The sequence below is a fragment of the Desarmillaria tabescens genome (assembly GCF_030435595.1).
Source record: "Desarmillaria tabescens strain CCBAS 213 chromosome Unknown EV420scaffold_308, whole genome shotgun sequence".
NCBI lineage: Eukaryota > Fungi > Basidiomycota > Agaricomycetes > Agaricales > Physalacriaceae > Desarmillaria > Desarmillaria tabescens.
The window spans coordinates 22,798-31,687 of NW_026848607.1; the positions used below are offsets into that span (position 1 = coordinate 22,798).

Genomic DNA, 8,890 nt, shown 5'->3' on the forward strand with positions numbered 1-8,890 from the left:
TAATCTCGGACCTGCAGTCAATCGCGATCAGTGGTTACATCCTTGAGATCCTGTGCATACTGCAGTATTCCATACATATGGTGTGCAGCAAGCCTTGCAGATGGAAGAAGGAGCACCCACGGACTAGTAGGGCACTCCTCGGTGACAGAATACCCCGGCGCAGTCGTGTCAAACTGAATAGAAACTACGGAATGGCACGATACTTGTAGGATAGTGACTCACCATTTGTATTAATTCCAAAGCTCGTACCATAATTACTGTAGATACGGGCTCCTATACCTAGAACACGAATCGTATAAATTAGCAGCGACTAGACACATAACAGAGGAAAGCATTCCCCTGCGTTTGTGCTAGTAGCCTGTATAGCTACCTAATCAATCACTGGTTTTATTGCATATCCTTGACTGAAGTGAATTAAGTTACCAAAGTCAACCCATAAGGGTGACTACAGTAATCTAGAAGAGTTAAGTAGGAAGTAGAGCCATCCCCACGTTTGCGTCTTGCTAGTTAATTGAACTGCTCTGTGGACAAAGGCCTCGTGCTCTCTCTCTCTCCAAGATTAATGATCTAGATGTGCTGAGTCGACTTTAAGTCAAAAGACCTCATCTAGTTGAAGTAAAATAAGCCTTAGAATGCTTTAAGTTCGAACAATTGTCAAGTTCAAGGAACTCCAGAGTCTGTGTACTCTTTGCAAGTCTTGTACTTGAAGTCAGAACCTGTGCATTCTTTGTAGAGTGATTTCGCACTCTTTGTAGACCTCAGAGTCTTTGGTTGTTTGATTATTTGAAGTGTCTGCTAGAAGCTCTTCTAGACGACGTCAAAACGAGTATAATTTGCTCGACTATACCTTGCAAAACAAGTTCATAAAACCCCACTATTGCGGACTAGTGTACTTTGTGTAAAACACATTGAAAGAAGAATTGAAGTTGTTTTCAGACAAAACCCCACTAGATTATCTAAATCTAAGTACATCGTGAGTGCTTCTATCGTACTCATCCTCAAACTTATATACATTGGTGATAGTGTGTGTGTGTGTGATTTAGTATCTAGATTGACGATCTAGACGCTTGTTTCATTTGTGCACTGCCCATTACCGAGCACATCAACGCATGCCAAGAGGTGCTCTCCTGACACCCGTGGGCTTGTTCTCTAGTGACCAACAGGTCTAGGTGCCCAGAACTATCAGTCCTGGCATATGTCGTTCAAGACTTCTTTCTTGGATTCACAGAGGCTTCTCATAGACATGGCAACAAGTGAGTCTTCTAACAATGGGACTCAGAACAATGGGATGCAGGCTCATGGACTTTGGCTGAAGCCCATTGCTCAAGTTCATGCCAGTGATATCTATCATCTCACTTAAGAATTCAGCCTGATCTGCAAGATTTCTGTTTGAAAGATATTAGTTGACAGTTAATTGTGATACATCAGGAGTGTCAGTTTACATCCAGCCCATATACAGTAATTCCATCAGAATGACAAAGTGGCTTAGTAAGCTTCCCAATCTGTGTCAATGATGGCATCATTAGAAAAGAGGGCAATCCGGGGAATTGAACCCGGGACCTCAAAAATAAATCCAATAATGTCACACAAATTTCTCGAGCAAGCATGCCAACCACTACACCATACTGGCATTATATATATATCTTTTCATCTCTATATATACCCTCCCTCCCTTAACATTTATGACCTCATATTGATGCCCTCCCTTTGCTCCGCTCTGGTGCGCTCTTTTGCCTTTTTAGGCTCCCCAAATCAGCCCATCAATTTTGGCTGGATCCAGTGGCAGTGCCGCATTTTTAATACCCAAAATAGGGGCTATTTTCCGGTCAAAATAGCTATTGGGCTATTCTCAGGCTACTGGCTGGGCCAGGGGATGGCACTATAATCTGTATGGCCATAAACAACATAAAATAGAGCCCTCTAATGATGCATAGGAGCCCTGGATAGTGGGATAAAAGGGTAATATAATGAAAATCGCATAATTATTCGCTTTTGGGGGCTGCTGCATGCATTGGATCGGCTGGAGGACTTCACCAATCGATTCCCTGACCTTGAAAACACCCAAACGAGCCCTCCACAGTACTTTTGGCACACTTTATTCCTGGAGATAAACGAAAATATTCGCTTTTTAGGGTGCAGCATGCTCCAGATCGCTTTGAAAACATTACCAGTCGATTCCTATGCTGTAAAAACCCTAGAATACATCCTCCTTCATAATATAGGTCCAGTATAATACAGTATAAAAGGGGGTATTAGGGGGCATACATCGCTTATTTTGTTTTTCCCACTTTGGATGGCCTGGGGAGCATCACCAATGGATTCCTTGATATTAAAAACCCCAAAACGACTCCAGCCTTGATTTATAGGGTCTCAAAAACGACAGAAATAATGATATTACAGTTTAGGAGGAGCACATGTAATAAATCCTATTTCTGGGCTTCGGACCACTTCGGAGTTTTGTCTATTGTGTTTATTGACCTGAATAACACTCAAATGATCCCACAGGACAAAGGAAACCATCAGAAATACGTGATAAAAAGAGTAATAGGGGGATGGAGGAGACATACCTTATATTTCGCATTTCTAATAGTTAGGGAGGGTATTCTTGTTATATAACAGACTGTATATATTGTACAAAGGTGTGTACGAAGCCCCATGGATATCCGAAATGTATTGAATGAGATATGAGCAGATCATTCTGTAAAACAGGAGGAGCACATCCCATATTTCGATGTTCTGCTCATTCTATGGCCTGGGGACTATCAGAATCGGATTCCTTGACCCAAAAAAAAGTAGGGCCACCTATCATCCATGGTATTCAGATGTTCAAACTCCGAAATACAAGATGTTCTCTCATTTGTTACTTATATTGTCCTGTAGCTACATATGGCTGTATGTGTTATCTGGGTAAAATGGCTCCTATGGATGATAAGTGCCTCTACTGTTTTTTGGGTCAAGGAGTCCGATTCTGATAGTTTCCAGGCCATAGAATGAGCAGAACATCGAAATATGGGATGTGCTCCTCCTGTTTTACAGAATGATCTGCTCATATCTCATTCAATACATTTCGGATATCCATGGGGCTTCGTACACACCTTTGTACAATATATACAGTCTGTTATATAACAAGAATACCCTCCCTAACTATTAGAAATGCGAAATATAAGGTATGTCTCCTCCATCCCCCTATTACTCTTTTTATCACGTATTTCTGATGGTTTCCTTTGTCCTGTGGGATCATTTGAGTGTTATTCAGGTCAATAAACACAATAGACAAAACTCCGAAGTGGTCCGAAGCCCAGAAATAGGATTTATTACATGTGCTCCTCCTAAACTGTAATATCATTATTTCTGTCGTTTTTGAGACCCTATAAATCAAGGCTGGAGTCGTTTTGGGGTTTTTAATATCAAGGAATCCATTGGTGATGCTCCCCAGGCCATCCAAAGTGGGAAAAACAAAATAAGCGATGTATGCCCCCTAATACCCCCTTTTATACTGTATTATACTGGACCTATATTATGAAGGAGGATGTATTCTAGGGTTTTTACAGCATAGGAATCGACTGGTAATGTTTTCAAAGCGATCTGGAGCATGCTGCACCCTAAAAAGCGAATATTTTCGTTTATCTCCAGGAATAAAGTGTGCCAAAAGTACTGTGGAGGGCTCGTTTGGGTGTTTTCAAGGTCAGGGAATCGATTGGTGAAGTCCTCCAGCCGATCCAATGCATGCAGCAGCCCCCAAAAGCGAATAATTATGCGATTTTCATTATATTACCCTTTTATCCCACTATCCAGGGCTCCTATGCATCATTAGAGGGCTCTATTTTATGTTGTTTATGGCCATACAGATTATAGTGCCATCCCCTGGCCCAGCCAGTAGCCTGAGAATAGCCCAATAGCTATTTTGACCGGAAAATAGCCCCTATTTTGGGTATTAAAAATGCGGCACTGCCACTGGATCCAGCCAAAATTGATGGGCTGATTTGGGGAGCCTAAAAAGGCAAAAGAGCGCACCAGAGCGGAGCAAAGGGAGGGCATCAATATGAGGTCATAAATGTTAAGGGAGGGAGGGTATATATAGAGATGAAAAGATATATATATAATGCCAGTATGGTGTAGTGGTTGGCATGCTTGCTCGAGAAATTTGTGTGACATTATTGGATTTATTTTTGAGGTCCCGGGTTCAATTCCCCGGATTGCCCTCTTTTCTAATGATGCCATCATTGACACAGATTGGGAAGCTTACTAAGCCACTTTGTCATTCTGATGGAATTACTGTATATGGGCTGGATGTAAACTGACACTCCTGATGTATCACAATTAACTGTCAACTAATATCTTTCAAACAGAAATCTTGCAGATCAGGCTGTGACCCGAACTGCTTTGGTTCGAGAAGGGCTTACCTGTGAGGCCCTGGGCCACGTCGTAGTGATAATTGGCATTGATCCTTAGGACTTGCGCCTTCCATTGTGCGTAGGTTGTGGGGCACTCATTGTCCCCATGCATAACCGTTTTGCGCACCATCGGCCTAATCGCCGCTTCTACTGTCTCGAACATCTGCTTCTCATCTTCGAACTCCTCGCACTTGTGGGCTAGATGTTCGAATTTGGCGAAGAACTCCACCGCAGACTTGAACTCCGACTGTCGAACCTTCTTCCATTCCTGCTTCCAGATGGCCAACTCAGCGACTTCTCAGAATTGGACCGTTAGGTCATGGGAGAATTCATCCCATGTGGGGAATCTCCAATGCCCTTGCGGCGTCCGATAACGATAGTATTGGTCGACCCACCACTGCTGAGCCTCCCCTCGTAGGTATCCCTGGGCGAAGGTGATTCGATAGGGATTCTGCCCTTGGTCGTTCATGGTGTAATACATGGGGAATACCTGGAAGTAAACCTCGCAGTGATGTAGGACCCGCGTGATGTCCAAGGATACCCCAAAGAAGTATTCTGGTTGTGTAACCAGTTTGGGCTTCACTTCGTTCCATGGGTTGTTAGCGGCCCCTGGAGCCAGCTGCCAAGCTGGGATTGGGTCCGGCGGTGGTGGTACATTTGGCGGTACCGGTGGTTTGGGGGGCCTTGACAATGACCGCAGATGTGGATTATCGTCAGGCGGTGGATAGCCTCCCGGATACTTGCTTGGTGGTGCAGGCGGCAGCTGCTTTGGCACCGTCGACTCCTTTCCTTTGGAGGTTCCAGCACCCAGGTCATCCCATGGGTCCTCAGGATCGTCTGGTCCTGCTCCCGCCCAGAACTCTTCGGTCTCAAGCAGGTTGGGCATTGGTTGCGGTCGTTGATAGGGTTCACACCCCGGTCGCTGATTGTTGGGGTGTACCTGGTTCCACACCAGGGCGGCTCAGTGCCACGTTTCCACTTCTAGGATATTTTTCATGAGGTATATGTCCCCCATATATTTTGCATGTCGGTAATCCTCTCCCGCCTCCGTAAAGAGCCATTGGGAGTCCTTTTCCATGTCTTCCATCATTATTTCATACAGCCCATGCCAAGGTAGGATATTAAAGATTGTTGGTACTGGAGCCATGGGATCGACCAGGACCGTCCGGACCGCCCTCATCACCTCACCCTTGAGGGAGCTGTTTGGCAGCTGACTCGGCATCCTTGGCCTCCTTCCTCTCTCTGGCGAGTCTGTCGATCTCCTTGTTTCTCTTCCACCGCCCAATGTCGGAGTCGGGGTCACTGATCTCCGACTCGTAGGCCTGCCAGGCTCTTCGGCGGGCTTTGAGGTCTGTTCCTGCCTGCTCGGCGAGTCCGGAGTATTGGAGGGCGGCAGCTCGCTGCCTATTTTCGATTTCTGTGCAGGTGGCATCAGGTTCGACGGGGAGGTCGTAGAAACCATTGGGTCCAAGGAGGGTGGCGATTTTGGCATGTCGAGTGCGTGCATCTGCCGCTCTTGCTTGGTCCATTTGGGCCTCGACTTCTGGGGACTCCCGGGCATTTCGAGGGAGGTCGAGCGACTCGATGAGCGTGTGGTAGAGAAGCATCCATGGACGCTGGTTGCTAGGGACGGGGTCGGCGAATGCTTGCCCCACAACTGACGGTGTAAAGGGGACTCGGGCGAGGTCTCCGGCCCTGGCAATTGCTCCAAGCTCCTCAGGATCGTAGTCCGGGAACTCCTCCCAGAGCTGCTGATCCGTCGGTTCAGCCCTGGCGATGGTGGGAGCGGGCCCTGGGCCCTCTGGGCGCTCGGGGACAAGGAGGCTCCTCGGGGACAGGATTCGGGCCACAGGAGTTTCTTCCCTTGGGTCGGTGTAGACCCAACTGGTACTGGGGTGCCAGCCAACGATGGGGCCTTGATTTGTCGGCCCTGTAGGAAGAACGGGTCCTGTTCCATCTGCACGGGCGGTAGTTGCGGTGGAGGCCCCAAGGGCAAGCTCTCCGGAATCACTGTCGTAGTCATCCCGGTCTGTTGTTCTCCCCCTCTCATACCTTCTATGCTCGCTGCCCCAGTCGGCGTCTGTCCAATGCGTTCCTGACCTTCCGCTCCAATTGTCTCCGGAATAGGTTGCATCTTCCTCCTCATTCGGGTAGAGGTCGCTGAGGAGGTCTTCGAGTCAGATCCTTTCAAGCTCAGTGAGCTCGTCCCCTTCAAACTCGGTGTCAGAGCTTTCTTCGTCCTCGACCAGATGCCTGGTGCCTTGTCTTCGGGGTCGGTCGGTGCCTGACTCTCCTTGGACTGGAGACTGGTCGAAGAGACCTGGTAGGGGCAAGTCTCCTCGGTCGAGGAGTACGCCCTGGGTATCTGTGATGTCAACTGAGTCGGCAGACTCAGCGGTAGCGCTCCTGTAGGAGTCGGTGCTCAACTCTGAGTATCGCGAGCTGGATCACGACGATCCGTAGAGGGACTCTCCAGGTCCCCCAGAGACGTTGGATTTGACATCTTGTAGAGTCTGTTGGGATGCCGCGGGGATGTGGATCACGGGCGGTGGGTAGGCAGGAGTGCTGGGAACGTAATGGAGCGGGAGTTGTACGCGAACTCGCCTCTGTTGTCGGAAACAGCGGTGTAGTCGGTGATGAGCCTCAAGGCTCTGTACGCTCAGAATTCGCGGATTTTAGCATTATAATAAATGCCTTGTCCACTTAGCGGACTTTCACTAAGTCAACGATTGCAATCACGGCAATACCCACTCTTACCGCCAACTATCCTTCCCAGCTCGTATTCCGTATCAATATGCGCCACTTCATTAATGCCGCCAGGCACCTGATTGCAGATCTCACGGATTTAGGACCATCATTGATCGCCCAGCACAGCCATCGATGACATCAGCATCAAGCGTCATTTAGAAGAATGCCACAGTCAAAGTACCAACTCCACGGCAAAAGACCTAATGCCGTGACCTTTCCACTCACTTTACTAAGGCTGTTACAACGCCAAGATAATGCCGCACGCATCTACTTCAGTGTACTACCTTCAGTGTACTTTGCCGCAGCAACACAGCAGCCCAAGAGTCCGTATGTCGGGGGAATTCTTTCTGATCATTAAGTCTATACGCGGTAAAACCGTGTGGGTGCTGTTACTTTAGAACTCTGGGAGCACGCGTTTTGTATCATTTCTTACCAATCGATGTACTAAGGACTTACTAAGGACTCGTTTCAAGTATTCTAATTTTATTCCGGACTTGTAGTATAAAAGCTAGTGTAGTAGTAGTTGCTAGAAAAGTTACTGGACACTAGCCATCATCCACGTTATCGACCACCGTTATCGCTTGTACTCGCTAGGAGATAGACAATAACAACATAGTCACTCCAAGTTATACTCTCTGTCACGGCTTTTCTTCTAACGGTATTGGTGTACGCTCATATTGCGCCAATACACGGAATTCGGTGTCCACAACTCGCTTTTATCTTTTAATCCGCCAGCATCGTTTCACTTTCACCAGCCAGGATCGTTTTCATCAGTTTTCACCTTCTACGTCGCCATCGTTTTACCCAGTTCAGTTCAGGATCGTTACGTCCCCGTGTGGACTCAGATTAGGATCGTTATTGCCGCCAGCAGCATCTGTCACGGAATTTCGGTCAACAGCTTCAGTATAGGATCATCAGTCACGGTATTTGGTATCTTGCCGTCAGTTTCAGTATAGGATAGTCTCCGTGTAGACTCAGGATTAGTATCAGTTTCGTTTTGCCGTCGTTAACCTCAGTATAGTTTCAGTTTCAGTCCAGCCCAGTCCCAGCCGTCGTTTTGCCGTCACTAGTTCCCCCTCATATCATCGCCAGCCAGTCTTATCTTCGTTTTACCGCCAGTTTCTCGTTTCTCGACTACAGTCTTCGTCTCTTGCCGTCACGGTATTTGTTATCTTGCCAACGGTATTTCTCTTTGACGGCATTTTCTCTAATTCCGTCAACATCGCCCACGGCTTTTACTACTTAAATTGCCGTCACTTCGTTCACGGTTTGCCGGTATTCCCAGTTATACCGGATTCCGTTCCTTCTCGTCTATCGAGACCCTTCCCGGCTTACAGCCAACGTTTTCTAGTACTCGATCGTTAAGGGTACTACTTCGCTGACTGAAAAGTCGCAGTGTATACTTGCGTTCTTGAGGAATTCATCGCACGGAGGTGCACCGAAACACTCGCACAACAACAAAGCCTTTATTGCCGCTACACGCCATTTGCCGTGAACTCCTGTAGAGTTTTGGTTTTTGCCGTTGCCACGGAAGTTTAGGCTCATCATTTCTGGAGCCCACCGCGAGGGTTTCGTTTCCACGGAATTCTTCATCGTTCGTATACCGAACCTATCCACTTTCAATTCGCCCTTTGTAGCGGTCTTACGGTTGCTACAAACCCGAATCTTTCACCATTCCATCTAAATTCGAACGCACTACCCCATACGTCCCAGTTCAAGGCAGAGGCCTTAGAGATACCACCGCTCGT

At 47.4% G+C, this 8,890-nt stretch overlaps 2 pseudogenes across 2 annotated transcripts; one reads left to right on the forward strand and one right to left on the reverse strand.

Moving 5' to 3' along the window:
- Window positions 1–1,532: 1,532 nt before the first annotated feature.
- On the reverse strand, window positions 1,533–1,630 carry EV420DRAFT_t365 (annotated as a pseudogene). The gene has a single exon. The product of its transcript is annotated as a tRNA-OTHER (tRNA).
- Window positions 1,631–4,104: 2,474 nt separating this feature from the next.
- On the forward strand, window positions 4,105–4,202 carry EV420DRAFT_t364 (annotated as a pseudogene). The gene has a single exon. The product of its transcript is annotated as a tRNA-OTHER (tRNA).
- The last annotated feature ends 4,688 nt before the right edge of the window (window positions 4,203–8,890 follow it).